We start from the raw sequence: 26506 nt of genomic DNA on the forward strand, positions 1-26506 counted from the left end.
CCTCCCCCGTCCCTGTATCACTGCTGTCGTTCATCTCACTTCTGCAGAAGCGCGCATAATCAGACACATTATTGCCACTATTATTTTGAACAAGTTATCTGTTCCATCATTGAGAACAAGAAAAATGAAAGCTTTTATTTTACCTTCAAAAAAGTTTATTTCTTGGAGACGAAATGGCTCAGCAGAGACTAAGATGGCCATTCTAGCCCAATATCCATTTCAGCAGCTGTTCCATCTTAATAAATAAAAATCGTATTAAATCTTCCTACCTTTGAATTCTCGCTTTGCTTGAGATCATTCCTATGGTTCATCCAGCAGCACTTGATATTTTGTAAGTTACACAAGAACCATGTCATATGCAGTTTCTTTTTTCTTTGCCACCGATTTAGTCTCTGTGTTTTTCCTAAGGGCAGCTTATTCATCTTGGAAGAGCCATTTCCCGCTAAGATTGTGTGTGTGCATGAATATGAGCACCAGTTGTTTCTCCCTCAGTGTGCATTCCATGAATGTTTTGCTTCTGCCAGAAAAACAATTGTGCATGTTTTCCTGGTCATCGCATAGCTGGGTGTCTACATACTGTTAGACTGAAATATCATTCTATTTATTTCTCTTTCTTTTTATTCAGGCAAGTGGCAAGCTTCATCTACAGCTGCTTCCTAGGCATTTTCTTTCTATGTGTGTCAGTCCTATTTTTAGATTATTTAAAATGGATATTAAAAATGATGCTCATACAATGATTATATAAATACAGCAAAAAGTAGTTTTAACTGAGAGATTGTACCCTCCAGAAATGAACTTCGTTTGTTCCCCCTTGAGTTCCAATTACCAGAGGGAAAAAAAAAGCATGTCAACGGCTCTCAACATTTCCCCAAAATTCAAGGGGAAAAAAGCTTCATGTAAAATTTATTTGTTAATAGAACTCTTTTATGGATACTCATATATTAAATAAAACCTCTTGTCCAATTCAGATACAAGATATTTCAATAAGGAAAACTCAGAAAGATAAAGTAGGGGTAAGAGTTTAGGTGCCACCCCTAAACACTCAAGGGAAAAGTGGAGAAAACCACCATCCAATATAGACATGCAGGAAATGATGTGACATGACAAACCCCAGGGAAGAAAACTTACACGCCATCAAACAGATCTTGAAAAAACTACTTTTTTCCCCTATTTATATTTCCAAAAGAATTCCAGAAGCCAAAGAACCTAGCTGTTGATGCATATGTAGGGCAGGGACTAGGGTGAAGAGAATGAGGAGCCTGAGGGCATCAAATTTAAGGAGGCACTCACTCTCAGTCTTGTGCAGTGCACACCCCTGGCACCCAGCCACACCTCAGTCTCAGCCTTTGGCATACGTTCATCAAAGCAAGAGCAGTACTCACTGCAAGTAAGGGTGGCTACATTGATGTTTTACACGTGTCTGCTCTCCGGCCATGGATGAGTAACTGTGCTCCAAAAGGCATGAAGAATAGAAAAATCAATTCCAAAACTCTTTCTAATTCCAAGTGGCTATCTACCCTGAGTAACATCGATGCGCTCTAGGTTCATTGTATTAGCACTGAGCTGGTCCCAGGAAGCACGTAAAAACAGGGTCCCACAGCCATCCCAGTGTCTGCTTGTAGCTATCGAAGGGTACATCCTGGCTTCTAACCCAGCTGCTATAGCCCCCCAGACCTCTGCTACCTGCTCAGGAAGGGACCCACCAGACCTCCACAAGTTAAGCTTTGCTAAGTCATCCCCTATTGCTGATAAACTCACTGCTCCACCACTCAGAAAACAGAAGGCATAAAGGTGAGTACGGACATAAGAGAGGAGTTCACATCTGGTCCTGCAGTCTCTCCATATAGTCTCTAAAGTCCTGGGAGTCCCGCAGCCCCATGTCTTGGCAGACCCACTTGATGTTGTCATCGCTGTCGAACAGGATGGAGTTGGTGTACGGGCCGCCGTCCTCTGGGAGGATGGTGGTGTAGGAAGTAAACTTGACTCGCTTCCTCTTTGGGCCCGATGGATGTGTAGGTTCATTTTTAAGTTCCTTCTCATAGACATAGTCCGAAGGTCTGAGCAGTTGACTGTGGAAAGTCTTCTGGGAACTGCCGTTCAGAAGGAAGTTCCTCTTCTCGAACTGCAGCCCCCTGTCTATCACGGTTGTGCACTCCTCCGACGGGAGTGTGACGTCCACCGGGCTCTCCAAAAGTTCCACTTCATTCCCGAGCCAGGCCCAGTCGTGGGAATGGGGGACGTTGCCTTGCTCACTCACAGCAAACCTTTTGTGTCTGTATTTCCAAGCAAATGCCACACAGGTGACTAAGAAGACCAGAATGGCCAGGCAGAAGACACAGAGCAGGGCGTACATGCCAATCTCCAGGTCGGTTAACCCCCTTGAGGTCACTGTAAGGTCACTCGGATTATTGGGTTCCCATAACGGTAACTTCCCTTGAGTGGGAAAGCTTGTGAAGGCATGTGGACCACCACTCCTGAGCAACTTCTTACCCTTTCCTTCCATGGGAGACTGGGGGGTTGTGCTTTTGTTGGCACCTTCCTCTTGGCCAACAGAGGCGCCATGTTGGAACCATTCCTGAACTGCTTTATCCTGGTTTCCCTTCATGCTCCATGGAATTACTGAGGTGGTCTTTATATTTGCAATTTATGCCCTCAATATCATTGGTGCCTCCTTGGTGATCATCAATATTTGGTTCATATTTGACCTTGACATTTCCTTTACCCACGGCAAGAACTCTCTTCCTCTTGGTCTTCTGACAAGGTTCACTAATCATCATTTCCAATTTAATCAAGGGTCCTTGCCCTTCACCCTCTGCCACTACAACTGGCCATTTGGACTGAAGGCTTTCCTGGACAGACACCACCATTTCATCCCATGATGAGGTAGCGATGGAAAAACATCATAAATGTCTAAGCGTGTCACCAAACCATCACTGAACAAATTCTGAGAACTAAGAAAATAATGAAACTAAAGCATTTTGTTATAATTTCTTTTCTTCAAATTTCTAAACATGTTCACAAATGTGGTTTCCTATAAAATATGTTTTCAATATGCAGGCTGAGAAAAATAAATCCCTGTGTTTTAAAATCTAGAGCAGTTTCCGTCACACATTAAACAGACATAATCATGTGCTGTAGCCCCACTGGTGTGAGGAGCAAATTTACATACTTCGCTGAATGCAGTGCTGAGCATATTAACGTATTGAATGTCATATAACAGAATTTGACTTTAATTTTCCAAAAAGAGTTTGAAAGATCACGTGATGCGCCTGAATCAATTTCAGGTGCAGCTAATCAAGCTAGTGCTCAAGATAATATCACTTCAAGCATTCTTTATTAGAAAGACACGCTCGGCCTGACGTATCTGGGAAAAGATGCTTTATGGGGACTGGCATGCTTGAAAGACACAATGACTTTGATATAATTTACGTGGATTTGCTACAAGTTTAAAGATGGAGCAGAGGTTTAAAGTTGCCCACAGTTAATATAAACCAACAGATATCTGGTGCCTATTAGCCATACTTGTTTAAATAGTTGAAATAGAATTTTCAGGGATAATACTACTTATTTTAGAAAAGCAGAAATGTGATCCTTTGGTCATGGAGAACCCACTGCAAAATGGTATCTGGACATGCAGTCAATGAATTAAAGCATATATTGTGTAGGAAATGGATCTAAGGAAGATGTCTCTAAGCCACTGAGCGCTTTTCCCAGAGTAGGACAGATGGGGTAAGAAGGAGGAGGAAGCTTCAAGAGTCACCAGTTCTAGCTATGAGGGCTCTACTCGTCTCCTTTGCAGGATGGGAGGGAGAGAGAAACCATCTCAACTGAGCAGTGACAAAGGACTCTGGAGTCCCACCTGCTGTGGTGCTTGGAGAACATCTCGGGCAGCCGCTGTGGAGACAATGGCTCTTTTGTCGGCTCTGTGTGGCTGCAGGGAAAGAGACAAGCCAGCCACCAGCTGCACGCCCGGGTCTGCGATGGTGACGCGGTCATCCAGGACGGTCACCGTCTTCTCGGCCAGGATGGAGTCAGACAGAGGTGAGAGGACCTTCCGAGGAAGCGAGAAAGCTTCAGCAGAAAATGGATCTGTATAATCAGCTGGATGTTTTCTTTTCCATCATAGCTTTGCCACAATCACTTTAACCCCTAAAGTGTGCTCTCGGTTTACTGCTAAATGAATGCCTCCTCCAGAAAGGAGAAACTCGCTCAGACCAAGGCAGGAAATCCCTGCCTCGCCATCAGGTGCAGTAGCAGCTGCAGGTGAGGTCACCTGTGAGGTCAGCAGGAAATGAGATTCCTCCCAAGGACAGGTGACAACTGTAATGTCAGAACAACCCCTTTATTTGGGTGATTACTACTGGTTTTGCTCACTGAGAAACAGTGTTCTCAAAATCAAAGATTATCAAAAGCCTTAGTCTTTGAAATCACAGGAGAAAGAACAAACATGCCTCTCTTGCCTTGAGGATTTAGCTCACCTGGACAGGGAGAAGCAGCTTAAAATAATCATGATGCCAGAAAGACACATTTTGGGGTGTCTGACTTCTGACTCCAGTGCAGGATTTCAGATAAGGGGTTTCTGAAGACAACATTCCTCACCCCTGAGTATTTTGTGTTTCACCAGCAAGCAGGGTCCCGGGTCCATTCACAGTCTGGACGGATGCTGGCTCCCTGCCCACTCTGCCTTACTAAGACCTTACCTACACGCAACCCTCCCCAACATCCTATAGTAACTCTCTCTCTTCTGCTGTTTGATATGATGTCCCATATTTCCTCTGGGTGTGGTCTCCTTAATAGCAATAGGTCAATGAACCTGACTCTCAGACAACAGATTTGTACCTGACGAGATTAGGACAGACGGTCCCAGGCAAGGATAACTTGATGAAATGGTTTAGGAAAAATTTTTAGATGTTCAATTATACCCATCAATTAAAAAGACAAGGAATTATAAACATACATCAGCCTAATATATTTTATTTCCTTTGATTTATACACGTTAATTATTTGTTTTCTTCAAAGGGTTTGAGTTAATCTAGTAACAATATTAAAAAATCAAAGAAAATTATCTCCCTCATGATGTTGGCTTATTAAAGCACATGAAACATACATCTTTCTCAAAACCAGTATTTACACTTTGACAACGGCAGAAAATTACTACAAATATCTAGAGAAATGGTGTTGCAGGGAAGTAAAGTTTTCCACCCAAAATGTGTCTTTTTGGCATGACTATTATTTTAAGCTGATTATTTTTAAGAAACAGAAAGACTAAGAAAGCTTTTCTTTTATCTTTCCCTTCACTGCCTGAAAGACTTTAGATAAAGGGAAGAAGAGCTGTCACAGGGATATCTACAAAGCACACAAGCGAGGTGTGGTGGTGGAGGGGAGTCTTAGCAAGGCCCGTTGGATCCAAGTCCTCCCCGGGTCCCATTGTCTCTGGGTGGCATGGCAAACACTGGTTTTCCAAACACTTGCTCTTTTCATTCTCCCTGTGAATTGCCTTCCTTCCCTTCAAAATCCCAGACCCTTGCCTCCTCCTTAGCTCAGGATAGCGTATAAACCCCAATTACTTGACTGTTGAGGAACCTCGTATCTTTGGGTTCCTGTATGTAAGAAATTAAATTTAATTTTCTCTCGTTAATCTGTCTTACGTCAATTTAATTCTTTGACCAGCCAGAAGAACCCAGAAGGCTAGAGAAAGACTTCTTCCTCTCCAACAGTTTCTAGCCTTCTTCCTCTGCTTAAATTCATTCTTTTTGAGTAGTTAGATGTTTATAAAGCAATAATTGTTGGTCCATGTGGCACCATTGAGCTCAAGAGGAAGACACAGTGGAAAAGGGAATATTAATGGCCTTAGGAAGTTGTCTCATCTCATAAAGCATCAACCTGCCAGCAGAGGTGATGCAGACCTGGACTAACGCAGCATCAATAAACCTGCTTTTGCAAAATTACGTTTGGGCAAAACCTAAATTGTGATGTGATCAAAATATTTAAACATCTTACAAAGATAATGAATGACCTGTTGTATAATCTCCTCACAGCTCTTCTATTCAAATCAGCTATGAAATATTTTCAATAACAGTGTAAGAACAGAGAAAGCATGAAATTATGGAAGTGTGTAAAAATGAGTATGACGACAATGCGTGCAAACATTGCCAAGCATCCTGGGGTAGAGAACTAGAGACAGCAGGGGAATAAGATTGTTTTCGTTGTATGTGTCAACTCAGCATTCACTGGTGAAAAATGCTTGATCTTAAGAGTGTCTTTAATTTGCAAAAGCTTTTTCGCGCTTCCTAAATTAAAAATTAATTTCTGAATATGACTTATGAAGATTGATGAATCCTGTGTATTATTTCTCATTACTTCCTCTCTCACACACACAAACACACATGCACAGAGTTACCTTGCACTAACTTGTATCCGGACACACACAAATAATGGGTTGGGTATTTGGGGGAAAGGTCAAATAATTAATTAATGAAGCTGCACAGTGGTGATGCCCGGCTCCTGACCCACCAGGGTCCTGCCATCCTGCAACTGAGCAATTTTTGGCTCCTCCACCTTCATGAAATCCATCATGAGGTCAGTGATGTCCAAATGCCAGTCAGGGCTCAGCACATAGCTCAGCTGACCTTAGTTGGGCAACTCCACCACAAGTTGGGTGAGGACGCGCACCGTGGCGTGCTGGTACTACAGCAGGCAACCCCGGCCCTTCCTCTCCTTGTCCTCCTCGTCCTCGCTCTCTCAGGTGGGCCTGGGACACAAACAAACCAGAAGGAGCATAACTATCATTAAGACATTACAAATACCCTCAATTTTCCAGCAACTGTGGAACTGTACAGAGTAAAACGAAAGGGCATGGCTCCTCTGCCCATCTGCCGTGACCACTCGCTGATCCGTCCCCCAGTCTCTTCAACCATCAGCACTGGGGGGGGGGGGGGGGGGGGGGCGGACTATGAGCTGCAATCGCTGCTTCATGCCCAGAGCCCAGAGGACAAAGGCAGTGTCTCTTGCCTTCAATTTGTTTCACTCAAGTAGAAGATACAGGCTCCAGAGAGGCAGTTATAGGATCAAGAGGATGAGTCAGTGGTTCCCAAACTGTGCGGTGCATCAGAAGCATCCAGGGAGCCGTTAAGCATCCCATTGCCCAGTTTCAATCATGACGTCTCGGAGCTGGGGCCAGGAATCCACATATTCTGAAGAGGTCCTGGTGAATCGAATGTGCAGCTAGGTTTGGGAGTGGCTGGTTTGAGCTCCAGGATGAAGCAAAACTGGTTGCACTGCCCTGCTCCACCCTGACTTAGACAAGGCGCTGGAACGCTCTGACCCCCAGCTTCCTCACCTGCAAAGTGGGCCGGCGCCCACCTCTCATGTGCTTGGTATGCATTGAGGGAAACGACACCTGCCGCGTGCTTGGCATGAGACCACCACAGAGGAAGCCCTCGTCAGAATTCAGGACTGATTGTCCCGATGATGCAAGAAGAGATTCCACGGAGTTCCGCATAGGCTCTGTGAGAGGACAGAGAAAACATGACTCACAACACCTTAGGGAACAGGTGAGGTTGAAAGGGGCTTGTTAGGAATAACTAAGCACCCGTTTCACCTTTATGTCTCTGAACTGAGGACAAAAGACCAAATATTATAACAAAAGATGCTCAAATTGCTTTTATCACTTAGAAAACTCCGAGAGTTTTGGGAGCCGTGAGCCAGGAACCATAGAGGAGGACCAGATACATATTTCCTATAAATCACAATGCCACAAGCAATCTCCAGCGTGTCATCAGCCCTTGGGAGCACAGCAGCTGCCGTCAGCATTGTTATTATTTCGCCCATAGACCCGATTTCTAAGCATGGGGCTACTTCCAGTTGCTGCGTTTCCTGGAGGGCATCAGAATTCGCCAGCACTCACAGCCTTGACCATCCGATGTCTCTGGGTGGGGCTCTGCTCTCTCCCATCTTTTTAAATCTGTGCAGCAGGAAGATGCGCAGAGTGCCCGTTAGCAGCAAACCCTGTCTTCTCAAATAACAGCATCCTCTTAAGTGGCTGTTAGACTTCATAGGGCATAAACACTTTCCTCTCTAATTCACTTTCTGTTTACACAACGGGATAGGCACTTTATCCCCTCATTTTGGCTTTTCTTCTGCTTCAAAAATCAGATATTCAGCCCCAGGCAGTTATTGGTTCTCTCATTATGCCCCCATGCTGGGGAATTCATTGCCTCAAAAATGTTTGATTCTGTGAGCTGATAACTATTTCTGAAGTCAAAGCAAAATAACAACAAGAAAAATCACTTATTTATGATATTAGGGAAAGTTTTCTTTTCTTCTTCTTTGGTCCCCGAGGGTGTTTATTCTGTGTGTCTCTTTATAGACTCTGCAACACCCATTATGGGAGAGAGATTATAAAAGCAAATTTATGTTGCTGTAATTTGCTTTGGGACAGTGTTAGCAACCAAGAAGCTGCAAGCACACTGCTCTGATCTGGGCTATTTTGTTTCTCGATCAAGTATTTGGATAAAGTGAACACAGGGAGCAGTTTCTAAGAGAAGCAGCCTGTCCGCTCGTTCCCACCCTCCATCACCCAGCCATTCAGCCCCCAGGAGCCCAAGTCTCCCTGTTTGTCAGCTGAGGCCAGAAATGTGGTCGCCGCCTTTTTTTTTTTTTTCCAATTTTACTTTTGTGGTAAGGACAACCTGAGTTATTTCCCCTTACCAAATGTTTAAGTGTACACTATAGTATTGTTGACTAGAGGTACAATGCGGAACTTATTTCTACTCTGGATGTGATGTGACAAAAATGGCATTTTACCTCTGCAGTGTTCCTCCCCAAAACCTACAACTACAGTCAAATATGAATACACACACACATCGAATTCCACTAGACGGGCATTTTAGAAAATGCCTGACCAGAACCCCTGAAAACTGTCAAGGTCATCAAAAACAAGGAAAGTCTGATAACCTGTCACCGACAAGAGGAGCCCAACTTGCATGAACACTGAATGTAATGCAGTACCCTGGAACAGAACAAGAAAATTGGGCAAAAACTAAAGAAATCTGAATAAAATATGGACTTTAGTTAATGATAATATATCAACATGCATTCATTAACTGTAACAAATGTACCATGATAACGTAAGATGCAAATAATAGGGGAAAGTGGGTGCAGGGGACATTGGAACTCTGTGCTATCTTTTTAATTTCTCCGTAAATCTAAAATTGCTCTAAAAATAAAGTCTGTTTAAAAAATAAATAAACTTGCAAAATGAGTAGAAAAGGTGTATCTGTTCTAGACCTATTATGATAACCCAAGGTTTGGTGAATATTATGCAGCCATGAAAAGAGTTAACAGATAGCCCACCTCTGGTGTGGTCAGACTCCAGGATTACGGTGCGAAGTGAAAAAAGCAAGGATGGAGCTGTGGATGAAGAATGCTAACTTTTATGTTAAAAACAAAGTAGAGGATATGAACATGCACCTAAATTCCTATCTGCTTATATTTAAATAAACAAACGAGGGAAGGACAAATAAGAAACTAACAAAAATAAATATCTATGGGGTACAGGGAATAAGGTAGACGTGGACATGGGGTGGAAATGGGACCTCTCAGTGTATATTTTTTACTATAGTTTTGATTTTTGAACAATGTAATTATGACATCACCAAAAGATAAGTTATGGATCTTTTTTCCTTCCATCCTTTAGGTTACTGGGTGCTTTCAGCAGGTTTCAGCATTAGGATACTGAAAAAAATTATATGTCTGGTCTTATTAATATTAGGCTAAGTTGAAACTATTCTCTTCATCTTGAGAATGTCAAGATTTTCAGGGCTGTTCCCCTGGTGCCATCTTTAAAAGCTTCCCCTCGAGTAAGATCCAACTCCTACTAAGGTCAAGGGACGAGAATATTTTCTTCAGCATGTTCTTTTTTTAAAGATTTTATTTTTTTCATTTTTCTCCCCAAAGCCCCTGGGTACATAGTTGTATACTCTTCGTTGTGGGTCCTTCTAGTTGTGGCATGTGGGACGCTGCCTCAGCATGGTTTGATGAGCAGTGCCATGTCCGCGCCCAGGATTCGAACCAACGAAACACTGGGCTGCCTGCAGTGGAGTGCGCGAACTTAACCACTCGGCCACGGGCCCAGCCCCTCTTCAGTGTGTTCTTAATACACCACCTTGAAGGCAGAGATTGCTGAATAGTTTGAAACTTATTTAGCAGTGACAACACATTATCATCAAATTTGTGTTATGTCTTATTTTTCCCTCAAACCCAGGAATTCTTGACCACTGGCACACGCCCGAGACTCCACTGTTAGGGAAACGGCTGCATTTCCTTGTAGCTTCTGTTCCTGGCATAAAGAATAGTCAGCGGCAGGCTTGCCCAAGGTCGGAGCAGAAGCCAGACAGCAGTGCGCTGAGGGGCTTGGGGTTCTTGGCCACATATCCCCGGATGTGACCTCAGGGAACTTTGTCCCTTGCTGATTCAACACAAGGCAGCAAATTAGGCAGGGCCCACAAGACTTTAAAATGTGCAGTAGTAACCACAAGAGGCAGCAGACTGCAGGCTGCCCCACGATCCAGGGCCTCAGCCGCGCAGACACTGGATGCGGGGGGGCTGCCCTCTAGTCGGGGGTCACATTGCCCAGGCGCCCTTGCACCCAGGCATGGCCATGTGATTGTTCCCACAACAGAAGGAGAGAAAAGAGATAAGCCATTTCCAGGCCAAGACAGAAAAAAGTGTATGTGCCTCCTCCATATTCCCTTTTCCCATCCAGCAGCCAACATAGATTCTGGATCCCCAAATCACTGAATGGACAAGAATCAAGGGCCCATCTATATATGTGTATATATGTGTATATATATATATGTTTTAATATATATATTTACTATATATACATATAATATGTGTTTTAATGGATTATTATGCATTTCAAGTATATTTTATATTTATACAACATATAAATAGTTCGTATTGATATGCATTTTATATGTATTGCATATATTTATATGATACTTATTACATATATGATTTGTATGTATGTCTATGGATTATTCTGTATTTCGTGTATACGTTATATTTCTATAAGATGAATAATTATTTATATGCATTATATATATTTATATGTTTTTTATATATAGATAGACAGAATGGTGCTTCATGCTGCAGAAGCCCCATATCATGTTGAAGATCCCCATATGCGATCATCCCCAATCGCATATGGGGAAACTGAGGAAGAGGGAGCTTAAGTAACTTGAGTAGGGCCACTGAGCTGTATGTGGCAGAACCAGGACTAACACCTAGCCAGGCTGAGCCCAGCATACGCACTCCTCACCATTACACCATCATCAGTAAAAGTTTGCTGGCTTCTCCAAGTAGTAAAGGAAAAATGACAGGAGGGATGACAGGGGAATCAGGGATGAAGGACGACTGTCAAGCTATCCTTAAGTGCCAAGCCTGGGCTGGATGCTTTGTACGCATGGTTTTGTTGACTGTTAACCACAGCCCTACCAGGTCAGTCCTAGGGTTGTTCCTCTTTCCAGGTAAGAGAATGTAACCCAGAGAAGTTAAGTCATTTTCTCCACTCAGATCACGAGCGATGGGCAGAGGCTGGCTCCCCAGCGTACCCCCTCATCACGTCTCTCACCACAAATGGGTGGCAGAGTCTGATCCACCTGAACCCCAAGTCCAGACACTGTTACCCACCCTCATGCTGCTCCCTGGGGCCTGGGTGCCTGAGCACCAATTTTACCATCTTTACAACAAGTTCTGGGTCCACAGAGGATGGAATCTTTTCTCTGGCTCTCACCTTCTGCTGCAGGCCACCAGGATCCTCCATCCTTTCATCTGGCTCAGCTCCCTGTCCGAGATCTCCACCTGCAGGGGCAGTCAGGGCGCCCAGACCGTGACCTCCACCTGGGAGGTGAAGCGCTGGTGGGTGAAGTCCACGATCGCTTCCACTCCGCTCTCCGTCTCCTTGTCGTTCACAGAAACGGAATCAGTTGTTGGAAAACATGGGGGAGGAGGGGATCTTGAGATGCGTCAGCAGAAAAAAGCAAAACGAAAAAACGAAAAAAGACCACAAACAAAAATACACAACAATGACACTTCAGGAAACTCCAACAGCCCTGATTTACTAGAGAGCTGGGAGAATATGCTTGTAGCTAACATGATTTTTTTAGTGACAAATGATGATAAATAAATCTCAGAAAAAACATTTTGTCCCAATCAATCACCACTAGCAAAACTGTAAGACTAATGTAAAGGAATGACGTAATCTCTTATGCCTGTGTGTTTGTCTGTGTGTGTGTGTGTGTGTGGGTGTGTGTGTTCCTCACCAAATGTACTCAGTCTTCCATAAATCAAATCTCAGATGCATCAAATTTTATGCTTGGGCCATTTTTGACAATATATAAGTGCTGGCCATATGGTACTGAGAAATAGTTTTATGCCAACCATAAATAGAATCTTTTTAAAAAAACTCAACAGTAGAGTTTTATCATAGACTGAAATTCTCCTGTGCAAAGTACTCAACAAAGCCTTTAAAAAAACGAGTATAAGTATTTTTTACTCCTTTAAACTGCAATTTTGGAGAATGAAAGTGATGGATGGCATTTTCATTACAGGCTTCGTCTTCAGCTTTCTGAGGGAGCTAATTAGCAGGTGAAGAATGAGACAACCAAGGCCCGGTTTTCCTTGACATCTTCCTATTGAGCAAATAGGACGCTTTGTGGCCATCTCTCCTAGGCCTTCAGAAAATCCCACACATGTACATAGATGGAGGAGATGCGTGAACAAGTATAACTTCGTATGAGAAAGATGCTATGTCCGAGGAAAGCTCTCCCCAGAATCACAAGCAAAAAGGGGGCCCACAATCTTATTTTTCAGATGCTGAAACTGAGGCCCAGTAAAGTGAGAAGGCTGGCTCAGGAGAACCTGACTACTTCTGGAGACAACATCTGGTGTGGGCTGCTCACAGGGCTGCCCACTGCTACACACCTACAGTTATTCCACATCTCTCTCGAAGGGCTTCGACACCTTTCACAGACAAGTAAGGGCCGGTATCATCACTGGGGGAGAGATTTTGCCTGCTTTTGTCACTGGTGTATCCTGGGTACAAAAAACACTGCCTAGCACATGGAAGGCACTTAACTCATGTTTATTGCATATGACTTCTAAGGAAAGATATAGAAGAAAATGATGGCTCGAGGATGGAATAGCGCAGGGACAAGAGCATCAGCCAGAAAGCAGAAATAGTAAGCGGTCCTCTCTGATGCTCCCTTTGCCTCTCTGCAGCTGTTTGTGCATCTCAGCTCCAATCCCAGGTAAGCGGATGCTACAGTTTAACACCGACATCACTACAGAGTATGGAAGATAGCTGATCCCGCAGGACTTTTCGGTTAATCCTACACCTTTGGTTGTTCCATCAAAATTAGGAGCTAGAATGAGCCAATCCCTTACCGTCCATTTATTTATTCCTATGTCTCCTTGAGACTCAGATCTAGTAAAACAATACGAAGATTCCAGGTTTGTTTTTTTTTTAAAGACAAAACAGTAGAGGAACATTTAAAAAAGAGGAAATGCAAAGCATTTTCAATCATACCAAAAGACACAATCTCATTCCTATTTAAAAACATGCAAATCAAACACGATTGAGACACCACTTCCCAAATTTATAAAACGTATATGTTGATAATCTCGGTTGGTACAAGCAGTGGTGTGAGTGTGGAAGCCGAAGCTGGCTCCTTCTGGTTCATAAGAGGCAATAGTTAAAAATTCAGAAATTAAATAATTGCAGGATTCCCCTAAAGCAAAATAATTTGTCAGCTTCTGAAGTGTCAACTAGTTTATTTCCCAACTGAATATCCCACAAGCTATAATTAAATCCTTTACAGTATGTAGTATTTAAATAGTAATCTCCAGACATTTAAAACAAAAAATCAAACAAATGTATTTGTATAATATGTAATATATATGTATATACGTACACATATATGTGTATATATAATACATGTGAATGTTAACAGAGGTTACTGAAGAGAGAATCTAGTCTCCCTCTTAGTAAAAGGGCATCAAGAACAAAATGAGGAACACAGGCCACGTGTGTTTTTCTTCTTCGTGTTATCGCCGTCCTGGAGCATCCCACAGCCAGTGCACCCAGGTTCAGCCATTTAACATCACGAGACTGTTAGGAAGGAGCAGAGGGGGGCGTTTTCTTAACTCTTCATATCTCCCGTGAGATAGCCCACTTCGTCCATCACCCTTGCTATTTCCAAATAACCAGGCACATAAATTATACCACACTGAAAAGGTCACATTGACAGAGCTGTTAACTGATTTATAGAGCATGTTTGAGGGTTTTAAAACCTCATTATCATGTCCAGGTTTGTAAAAAGAACAATCGTGGCAGGATTTTCGATAAGAGCTGAAAATGGGATAGATGAGCACCTTTTGTTATCTTAAGAACCTATGATGCTGACAGGGCTGAGCCTGACGGCTATTCCCCGGGGTTCCTTCGGGGGACCAGAGAAGCCCCACGGTAGAGGCCTCTCCTCTGAATACTTCCCTCCAGGTCACAGGCTGGGAGAAAAGGAAGATAAGCACATCCCACGCCAGCCCCTGGCCCCAGTGATTGCTGTAGCCTACAGCATACGAGCTCACCTACAAGCAATAAAGTTCTGATATAAACTAGATGCAAAATAGGAGGCTGCCTCTCACCTTCTCCTGTGTTTAAAGTATTCAGTATGTATTTCTAGAACTCTTCTCTTCTGAAAACCCACAGGTATATATTCAATTTTACTTCGTTTGTAGAAAATTTTGATAATTGTTCAACTCTGTACCTTCTTTATCAGTTCCTTTTCTTCCTACTAATTCCTGCTATAAAACTTCATGAATGGTAGCCTACCCTTAGAATAAGACTCGGCTTTGGAAACCACAAGGAATTCTGGACTCATAAGAAATGAACACTGAAATTATACAAATAGCATTCAGGACTGTTGTCCATCTTTTGGGACAGGCTTCTAGAGGATCCCGTGTTAGGTGGGAATGGTTAGACTCTGGAACCATCACCTTGCTGGTCATTGGTTGATGACATCCTGAGGGGAGCACGATCTTGGCTACACCATCTTACTCACCCGTTGGCTAGAAGCTGCCTCAAGAAGTGTGTGACCTCAGTTGAACCACCATTTTCAGTCACCAAGTGAGGATGTATCAAGAAAGGCAGAATCTTGGGGCAAATGCTGAGTTGGAGCCTGAAAGAGTTCACAGTTGGAGAGCTTTATCTAGCTACAACTCTTACAAATGGGTAGCAAGTCCTCTGTTGAAGGAAAATCACAGTGACACAACTGTGTGTTGGACCCAGTTCACCCTTGAGCCACACAGATACAGTTCTCCACTCAGCTGGGTGTAGATGGATGAGCAGATCTTCCAGGCCTCTGGGGTACCTCCACTTCTCATGACAAACTTATTAGAGAGGAGTTTGAGGGATCAGTAGTCCACTGACTATCCATCACAACAGACAGTCACTGTCTGTCTTTTCTATTCTCTCTTCCAAGTTTGCATCACACCCACCTACACCCTGCTCAGGCAGTTCGATACCATCAAAGTAATAGATCAATATGATGTTCTGTGGTGTGCCCAGATGGTCCAGATCTCTTCTGAAGGTATTCTGGAAAAGGAGAGAAAACTTAACAGAGCCCTGGGTAGAAACTGCAAATATATGTTGTTGTCTGTCTCACGTGAATGCAAACTGTCTCTGAACTCCTTTCCTGAGTGAGACAGAAAATAATGCACTAAACAGATTAATTCCCCAAATGATAGCCAATATGCCTGAGACCATATTGATATGCCCTAGCAAATATACCACATGTGGCGCTGTAGCTGTGATCGGGGCTACCACTTGTTTGAGCTTACAACTAAGCACAAACAGCCAAATGATCACTGGTCTATCTGGTTTCTTCTGGGACCTATATTGGTGAATGAAATGCAAATATGAAAGGACATTTGGAATTGCTTCTCCCTCTGCTTGGAATACTCTTTTTCCAGATCTTCCCCAGACTGGAATCTTCTCATCCACATCGGACACAGATATTACTGGTGGTCTATTCCATAGACCACCACTTTTATATGTCCCAAAACACACACGTACTTTATTATTTCCTAAAATAACCAATATTTTATTGAGATAATCTGTTCACTTCCATTTGCCAGTCATTTTAATCCCATCCTTCTTGCTAGGGATGGGTTTAGGAATGGTGATATGCTGTGATTCAGGCCAGTGGGAGAGGGTGCTTCTGGAAAGGGTTTATTTGCTTTAAAAACAGACACAATAATAGGTGCCTTTCCTGGAACTATTTCAGCCGAAGGACCAAGTTGATATGAAGAGCATAGAGTGAAGAAGGAAGAAAGAAGCTGGATCTTTGATGACCTCATGTAATCACAGAGTTAACCAAACTGGGAGGAGTCCAGACAGAGCTCAGCAACTATGAGCTGATGGATTAATACATCTGTGCAGTTTTCCTCTCGCCCCATTTCATTCTGTGAGCTGGGAATGACTCGTGTTGAGGAAAGGAGAGGAAGTTCTCTCGTTTCCATCACTGGAAACGATGAGGAATGAAGTTCCTTTCAAACAGTGAGGAAGCATGACGAAGAGGAGACGGGAAGAGTAAACTTTACAAAGTTGGCCAGAAAGCTGATAAATATTGGACTTTGCTTCCAAAGCGGTAAATTTGGCCTTTGACATGGAATTCAGACCTACCTGTATCACATCAAACATTAATTGTATGTGAGGCGGGAGGAGGAAAGAAATAGACACAGAAAAATATGAGAGTCAGAAGTCCGTCATTGAGCTGAATGATACTGCCAGGCTCTCTGAGTCCCAGGAGGGGCAAAGAGATACAAATGCCAGGCCTTCGAATGTTGTCAGAAAAGAACTGAAGGTGATGTGGACTTGGAGAGTAAGGATGGATGGTTCGTGCCGTTTTCCTTTGTGAACGTGCGTGAAATGGTCTGCAAATACCATCTAGAGAAAGTCGCCTTCGGAGAGTCATCATTTTCCTGCTCGTTCTTGCTGCAACGTTACTTTAGAGTAATAGTGGCACGAGGAGCCTCTTGAGAGGAAAGTATCTTTCATCTGAGGATCCCGTAAGAAACGCCCACTGCTTTGTTTTCTGTCTAGAAGAGAAGCAAGAATTTAACCCCTGTGCCCACTCGCCACTGAATTCGCCACTGTATTGATCTGTCTGTCTGGACTGAAGAAGACCTGGCCGTGCATTGTAGTCGCCCCTCACGACCCCGCTCTCACCCCGACACACAGGAAGCTCTGTACCAATGAAGACAAGGTACAGAATCAGATACGCTCCTCACACATACACGAAACGGACACTTCTGTGTGAAGATACGCAAACTACCTTTAATAATCTTTAATAATCTTCTTCATCAGAATCAAAAGAATATTTAATATCCCTTACATAGTTTTGTGAAGTGATGGCTTAGTGTTTGACACTTAGGGAGTACCCAATATATTTTTTGTTCTGCCTTATAGTCAGTAACTCCTGAAATAAGGCAGGGATATTAATCACTACCCTCAAGGGGGGCTTGCTGTGTCCTGGGCATTGTTCCTAGAACTTAATAGGCACTATAGCCAATTAATCCTCGCAATAACTTTGTAAGGTAAAGTATTCTTATTCTTATATCATAACAGAACAAATGAGGCTCAGAGAGGCCAAACTGGCCAAGGGTACAGAGCTGGTAAGAGACGGAGCCAGGATTCGAACCCACGCCATCTGAACGCACAACCAGGGTTCTTAACCAATGTGGGTGAATACTTCAGCACAAACACGCAGGGACAGAAGACCTGGCCCTCTCTCTGGAGCAGCACGGTCCTTGGGAGATATAGGAATACACCCACAGTGAGAAGTCGGTGACTAATCACCTTGGTCTTTCGACTAAACTCCCAGCCAGGGGAGCCAGTGACTAGAACCAAGGGACCTTGGGCCACTGAGCTCTTCTGCTGCCAGGTTGTGTTCCCAGGTCTGACACTCACTCTTCTAAAGACCCACATACAAATGATATACTACTTAGTAAACTACTCAGGGTTCTGTACAGGCAAATGAAATTTTAACATAAGAAAAATTAAATTTTGTTTTGTGGGCTTTTTTTGGCAAGGAAGATTGGCCCTGAGCTAACATCTGTGCCAATCTCATTCTATTTTTCTTGTATGTGGGCTGCCACCACAGCATGGCTTGACGAGCCTTGCATAGGTCCGTTGCCCTGGATCCCAACTCGCAAACCCAGGCCACCCAAGCGGAGCATGCAAACTGAAGTGCTATGCCAAATTAATTTTAATTCTTCCCTGAGCAAAAATGGAAAGAGAGTCTCCCTTCTTTTAGAGAATTTACTTTAGGAAACTTGTAATTGTGAATGCTTCCTCTGCCCCTTTGAAATGTATATGGTTCTTTTCAAAAGCTAAATAAGCCTTTTGCCCGCTGTACAACTCAGGAATGTCTTTCTCAGAGACCTGGGATCCCTCACCTTGAAATGTAAATATCAGGGGCGTTATCGCCCCTATCTCTCAGTTTCTGTGGGAGGCTGGGAGCCTCTCTTCAGCCAGTATCTGCCTACAAGTTGCAAACCCACCTCCTATCATAAGACTGAGAAGTTTTTCTTTCAAGTCAAGTAGCGAACGCTGGTGACTCCCCTAATTCACAGGTGAATTTAGGATGCCCTGCATCTCACCATGGATGCTGAATCCTTTTATTTAAGGACTAGTTATTGTCTATCTTGAGAACATGTATGAGATGGACTGATATCTGTATATAGATATGTACATATCATATCAATCTATTATGTATCTGCTTCACTATATAAAATGATGTGATTTCTTTCTGTTTTTGCAATCTCTTAGTGAATTGCCTGGAATGCACATCACATTCTGGCTTAATATTTATTTGATAATAAAATTGTTTTCTTTCTCTTCTACTTTTTTAGATTTTTCTTTTTTTGGTGAGGAAGATTTGCCCTGAGCTAACATCCATTGCCAATATTCCTCTTTTGTTTGCTTGAGGAAGATTCGCCCTGAACTAACATCTGTGCCAATCCTCCTCTACTTTGTATGTGGGATGTTCCACAGCATGGCTGATGGGTGGAGTAGGTCTGCACCCTGAATCCAAACCTGTGAACCTGGGCTGCCCAAGCAGAGCAGGTGAAACTTTAACCACTTGGCCATGGGGCTGGCCCCACTCTTCTACTTTTGTTAAAGAGATTTTCTGAGTTGGTAGAAGATTTTATTTTTAATTGTATTTCCCCAAAGCTCTCATGGGGGCGTGGGAGGTGCACCTGTTCAGTGGCTGCTTTCACCTCAGAACTACAGGTCCCCTGCTCACCTTAATTTGGGACCCACAGAGCATCCTTACAACAGAATTCCTTGACACCTTTCCCGCATCCAACCTCCAACACATTGCTGGGCACAGAATATTTTTGGATTCTGTTTGATGGGCCACTACTATGGGAAAACCAAGACATGTCAGTCTTTCTCCCTTGGGGAAAATGCTCTACCCGTAACACTTTTAATAAGCTTTTACTTTTTCCAGACAAGTATGTTCCAAAAATTATTCCTTATCAAAATTTCAGAGCATCCTGGCTCCAAGACTATGACTCAGTGCAAAGTTTAGCATATGCTTATTTGTGGGATGTTTTCATTTTAGCGTTTCATCCCTTGACTCAGAGGATTTTAATCAAAGCGCCACCAAAGCTTGTTAGCTTAGGAAAAGATCCAAGCACTTCGTATTCATCCAACGATGCCTCGGAAGGGATTAAGAGTTGTCTGGTGGAAGCCCGGCATATGGCACTGCCCCGCTCCCCGCACCAGCTCTTACTGCGACCCTGGACCTGCTGGAGAGAAGCCCTCTTAATTAGGTTCCATCGGCACAGATGCCGGAGCCAAAGCTGAGGTGTTCGAGGATTGCACATAAATTAATTAGGTTAAAAAAAGATATTTTGGCAGGATAAACAGGTTTTCAAGAGGAAGTTCTGCAGAAATTTTCCAACGTCTATTAAAGCTACTCAGGAAAGTTTCTATTAGAAAAAAACAACACTTGAGAAAATAAGAGAATCATGTGTTGTGAACTTAAGGTATGAGGCATCGATAACAGAGTTTTCTCTGTGATTCCAGGAAAAGGGACATAAGCAGATACAAATGGTGGTCTCTCAACCACCTATTCCACAAACAGAAAGGAGAAAAGAGGGACTTTGAAGGACCCAAGCAGACAGGACCTGGCAGACACAAGCTGCGCTCCCTGCTGCCGAGAGAGGGCTGGACATCTGAACTCGCACTCTCAGTGAGTACTTCTCAAGAGATCCAGAAATTCCGAACCCAGCCGACCCCTGGTGTTTCATGAGGAAACTCTCGGTGCACAAGCAACGCCCTCAGCATTATAAAATGCCTTAACAATGACGGACTTGTGATCGTTCCACCCACGAATAGAAATAGACGAAATTCCTGCCTGTAAAAACTTTTTCTCAGCTGCCTGAGAATTCCATCTGCAATCAAAATGACTCTGAACTAGGTAGGATGACACATATGCTGTTTCTACCAGCCCTTCCCCCACCCTGACTGCCATGGTGAAATTATACCCGTTTCTTTATGGAAAAAGTCGATTTACACTGGCAGAACACAAAAAACCTTATTATGCTCTTATCTTGTACATTCATGATATAATTCAATTTACAACAAAGGTAATTTACCCGTAAGTTCTCAGGGCTCCTGGACAGGAATGGCATTCATGAAGTACTGTTCAGACAAGGTAAACAAGGACAGAACAAAAAACCGTGCATGGCTCAGAGAGGCAATGTAGCATCAGGTCTGGTGTAACGCAATTGGGAATATTGAGGACCAGCCACGCTGGAATGAGCATATCTCACTCAAGGGAGGCAGCCACCACAGCCACAACTGTTTGCAGGTGGGAATGCTGACCCTGTCTTTCTAGAGCATCTGATTTTTTCAAGAGAAGCAAGAAATCCAAGTTTGGAATGAAATCTGTCAAATCTCAGGATTGGCCCCACTTGGAAAACAAGAAAGCAGGATGCTGGCCGAGGAAAGCAAGAGTTGGGACTGTCTCGGCCTCAAGAGCTGCCACCTTGTGGACTTTGGCAAATGCTTTTCTTGACAGTGTGATTCTGATGTCCGAGGAAAGACATGGAGGTGGGTTTATTTTTATTTTTATCTTCAATGTATAAAACAATCTGGTACAATTGCGTACCTCATTGACATTATGCTCCAGTCCTTATTAGATACTTGTCCTGGCTCCCATTGATTTCATCACATTTCTGAAGACAAATCAATTCCTAGAGGCTCCTGGGAAGAGCTCCATCCTGAGAAGGAATCTGGGCTCTGGCAAGAGGAATGCAAGGATTGATTAGTGATGCCTGCCTTGGACAGGTGCTGGGGAGCTGTGGCATGCATCTTATTCCTGCCATTTTTGCTATAAATCCAAGTCCAAATTCCTTAGCAGGTTCTGAAGGCCTTCAAATCTTAATAGCAGCAAAGCTTCCAGGATGTTTTCTCAGTAGCAACAATTGGTGCCTTCATCTCTTTCGCATGAAAGCCAAAAATCACATAAGCAGTATTTTCTAACAAATAGTTTTCTACCCATGTTTCACCCTACATCCAACCATCTTTGTTTGAGGGTAATAACCCTTTGTACTCTTGCCACACATGGTTCTTTGCACAAAGTGTCTTCCCTCGTGGACTAAAGGAGACCCTGTGGCCTGAGACTCTCCAGAACATCTCTCACAGTCTTTCTCTCATGTAACCTGGTCACGAGTTTCTAAAATTAAGATAAAATTCACATATCATAAAGCTGACACTTGTAAAGTGTACAAATTGGTAATTCTTTAGTAGATTCACAGTTGTACAATAATCACTACTATCTAATTTTAGAATATTTTCATTAGTCCCCAAAGAAACCTCATCCTCGTTAGCAATCACACTTCATGCCTTCTTCCTCCCAGCCCCTGGCAATCACTAATCTACTTTCTGTTTCTGTGAATTTTTCTATTCCGGACATTTCATGTAAATGGAATTACACAATATATGGCCTTTTGTGATTGGCTTCCTGCCCTCAGCAGAATATTTTCGGGGTTCATTCATGTTGTAGCACCTATCAGTATGTCATTCCTCTTTACGGCTGAACAATATTCCATTGTATGGATATACCATGTGTTTTTATCCAATCATCAGAAAATAGACATCTGAGTTGTTTCTACTTTTCTGATACTATGAATAATGTTGCTATGAATATTCATGTACAAGTTTTTGTATGGATGTATATTTTCATTTATCTTGGATGTGTAACTAGGAATTTCTGGGTCGTATTAGAACTCCATGTTTCATATTTTGTGGAATTGCTAAACTGTTTTCAAAAGTAGGTGCACCATAGTACTTTCCACCAGCATATGGATATTCCAATTTCTACATCCTGGACAGCCATGATTTTGAGAATAAACTCTCCACACGAAGTATGAGCTGTTACATTCCAGAGTTCTCTACCCATCCACAAGTAAACATTTTGGGAAGATCTTTCTTTGGGTTGTCTGTCAAAGGAAGACTTCTCTACTGAGGAGGGAACTCTTACAGCATCTAAACTGTGACACAGAAGCACCAATTGAAACATCTATCTGTTTCTGTTTATCAATGTGGACATTATTTCCTTTCAAATATCCACATTTCAGCTAAGATTACTCTTTTTAATGAACCAGCTGGAGTAGGCATTCATTAAATGCTGTATTGAACATATGACTAGATACATGCATGAGTGAATAATGACTGAATAAATGAATAATAGACGGATGAATGAACAAGCTCAGTGAATATTTACTGAACACCCTGTATGTACCAGATGCTATGCTAGATGTGGATACAGAAGAGAAAGACAGAGACGTGTGAGAATTCACGGAGATCACAGACTGTTGTGGGTGATAGATAGAACCAAGCAAACAAACAAGTTAAAGGAAAATTTCAGCTAGTGGTAAATGCTACAAAGAAAACCAAAGAAAGTAATGGGGTGGAGAGTGGCTGGAAGGGGGTGGTCAGAGAAGGCAGGACCCAGACCCCACAGGACCTTGCAGTCATGGTCGTGGGATGGAGACAAGAGAGGATTTTTGAGGATATTATGGTGCCTCCCACTCTGAGTCTTTAAATTTTCAATGAAAATCGTCACCGATGTTTCCATTGGTCTCCCTTTAGGTACTGCAGTAGAGTATTTTGATCCTTGGAAGAGAACTTGAGAAGGACTCGTTCCTCTCTTATCCATCTCCTACAGAGTTGTCTGAATTTCTTTATTTTCTAAGCTAATTTTAAAAATGGTCGCTGGATGACCACCGTCCGGTGACTCTTCTCTGACCACAGCGTCAACTCCAAACTCCTTTGCTCGGCTTCCACGCCTTTCGTGCTTGTCCTCCAGTATCACCTCCCAATGCTCCCCTTCATCTGCTCTTCAGGAAAATTGGTATCTCGAATTTCCCCAAGCACATCAGGCATTTTTTAAAATAGCCACGGCTTTTTCAATTATGAGAATGCCTTGTTTCTCATTGTCTTCCTAATCAAATTCCCTCCGTTGCCTCCCAACTTCTACATCTACTTCCAGACCCATTTCAATTATTCCCCAAATCACTAACATAGAGTTTATTGTTATCATTTGCTGAGATGACGTAGCACTCTGTCCCAGTTTAAGCTGCATATCTAATACACTTCACTTTTCAGAGGCAGGACACAAGTGAGCTAGTCATCTTTATACCCCCAACACAGAGGACAGAGTGGCACAAAGTATGTGATTGATTGATTGATGAATGAATGAATGAGTGAATGAATGAATGAGAAAAGCTTCTTCCTTTCCCCCAGCAGGAAACTCCTGCCCAGCAGATCACTTGAGCTGGCCCGGCCGGAGTCCCTCAGCTCCCTCCCAACACAGACAGCTCCAGAAGTGACTTGCAGGAAGATTTGTTGCCAAGCTGGATGAGATCCCTTCCTCAGGAGTTTTTTAACTGAACTCAGTTGGAGAAGATTCTTTTCCTTCCTTATTATAGAGTTCTACAAATAGGAGCTTCAATCTACTTGTGGCCATGGTCCCTATTTTGTGGAGAAGCTTGTCTGGAGGAATAAAATTGATGCCTAGAAACAATAAATAGAAAGTGCCCAGTCTCGGTTTCATCTCTGGCTCCCATCACCTGTAAGTCCCCAGCCTTCTCAATGTTAGCTTACAAGGTCCAATATATTTTCCTCCTTCCCACTGATTTTTCTGGAATTTGAGCTCAGTGGTTCTCACCCTGGAACAAATTTATCGCCAGGGGACTTTTAGCAATGACTGGAGACATTTTTGCTTGCCACAACTCAGACAAGTGGTTGCCAGTGGCATCTAGTGGGGAGAAGTTAGGGCTGCTGGCGCACACCATACAACACATAGGACAGACCCTTACAATTAAGGGTTATCAGACCTCAAATGTCAGGGTTGAGAAAACCTGGATTACTTCAAACTCATCACATATAAGGACCTTTGTACGCCTGTACCTGGGATTTGTAAAGGCCATGCCCAGAGGCTGCAGGCTGCACTCCACGCTCTGAGGCAGACCCATCAGGTCAAGTCTGCAAGTCAGTCCACAAACCCTACATCCCACAAAGGGGGAAGTTCCATGTTAAAATCATTGATTTTCACTTGCACATTGTCTTCCCTGAAATGCAAGTGAAAAACACTTTCCTGCCTTTCGCTCAATGTCACAGACCAAGCTTTGAAGTGAAATCAAGTAACAACAAAGCTTATTAGCTGTGGTTTTTGGAAACAACTCTATCAACGTTTCATGGTTTATGCAGCTGGAGATGTGGGACTATTGATTCAACTTGAAAGAATTCCTTCTTCCCAGAGAGTAGACGTCTACTTTTCTGCAGTTTGCTGCCTCTGTCTGTCTGACAGGCCGTGGTCCCTGAAGTTTTATCGATTGGTGCCGCCACTGGTTATTGAACGAACCCGGGTACAGTAGAGAATGTGCATAGCCTCGTATTGATTCAACCTCAAAGGATGCCTTCTTTTCTGGAGAAAGACCTCCTCTAAATGTTTCTCATCTGATTGGGGTTTTTTTGTTTCGTTTTGTGTACACATTATCTTCAGGACACAGTGTAATGAGATACTGCCCCGTGTGGATAACATCAGTCTGGGTCCACACGGAAGTGCTGGCTCTCCAGATGCTTCCCAGGGGGTCAACAGACTCCGACTGACCTTGGTATGCTCACTTCAATCCTTCAGCCTTCATTCTGAAACTTGTGTACAGTCACGATGCATGGGGCCCTCCCACAGATACGCTGCCCAATTAAAAGTCCTCGAGATTCATAAAGTGTTTCCTTAATTTACATCATCATGGGGGCTAGCTCCTAACTGACAAGACACAGACTCTGGAGTAGAGTGGATCAGGACTCAACCCTCATTTTACTTGTTTGATACCTGAATGGCCTTGGCATGAAAACTTCCAGAGCCGTGATCTCTCACTGTGAAATGGAGATGCTATCCCTTTTATCCTCAAGGACTGCTGTATCCATCACTTTACATAATGACTGAAGGGCTCCAGGAGAGGGCCAGGCACCTGGGAATCATGCGGCAAATTACCTTCTCCATTCTCTTCTCTCCTGGTTGCTGGGAAGAAAGGACAACCTGAAGAAACTTGGGAAAACTGGAAAATCTTCTCATCTTGGTCCTAAAACAAACCAGAAGACCCTTCAATAGAATAGAATGAATATTTTGAAAAGATTAAGAAACCAAGGCTCAGGCAGATTAAACAATTTGTAGCAGAGAGAGTAGTAGAACCAGGATTTGAATCCACGCCATGCGGCTCCAGACTCTGCACCCTGCAGTATAGACATCTATGCTGGATATCTACCCACATATAACCACAATTGTAAAGACTGTTTGCAGTGTGTCATCAGGCATATGAATAGAGAGGAATGCAGTATTCTATTTAAGTGTTGAGACTGAAATGTGGACACAGAACTAGGGAAGAAATAGAGAGACGGGGAGAGTGGTGTGGATAGAGGATGGGGAGTAGAATTTGAACGTTTACAGCATCTGATTTAAAAGTCAAAATGAAGGTCCGACAGGGGCAGGGAGTAAACATAAAAGTCTGCTGGACTCCAGGTGGCAGGCAGAGCGAAGAGGTTCGGGAGAGAGCTAACGTGCCCGGGGCTCTCCGGGCGCCCGCTGGGAGCTGCCCCATCATCTGGGGGTCCGTGCACCCCTCAGCCACACCAAGCGACGGGCCAGGCTGCTGCGTTGTTCAAGGTCAACCAGGGTGCTTCTTCAGTGGGGGAAACTTCAGCTTTGTCTTAGAAAGTATTCAGTTTGCACTAGACATCGGTCACAAAGCGAGAATTTGGCAGCCTTAATGCAGTGACTATTAGCATCCTATAAAGTTTAGCAAAAGGAGACCAATAAAGGCATGGGAAGGTCCCCAATTGCTCCAGTCCAAGCCAATTCCAGGG

General features: G+C 43.3%; 1 pseudogene; it reads right to left on the reverse strand.

Annotated features, from left to right (window-relative positions):
- Nucleotides 1-1269: 1269 nt before the first annotated feature.
- LOC124227125 (transmembrane protein 132B-like) overlaps nt 1270-26506 on the reverse strand; it is a 37245-nt pseudogene continuing 12008 nt past the window's right edge.

The sequence above is a fragment of the Equus quagga genome, chromosome 15, assembly GCF_021613505.1.
Source record: "Equus quagga isolate Etosha38 chromosome 15, UCLA_HA_Equagga_1.0, whole genome shotgun sequence".
In the NCBI taxonomy this organism is placed as follows: Eukaryota; Metazoa; Chordata; class Mammalia; order Perissodactyla; family Equidae; genus Equus; species Equus quagga.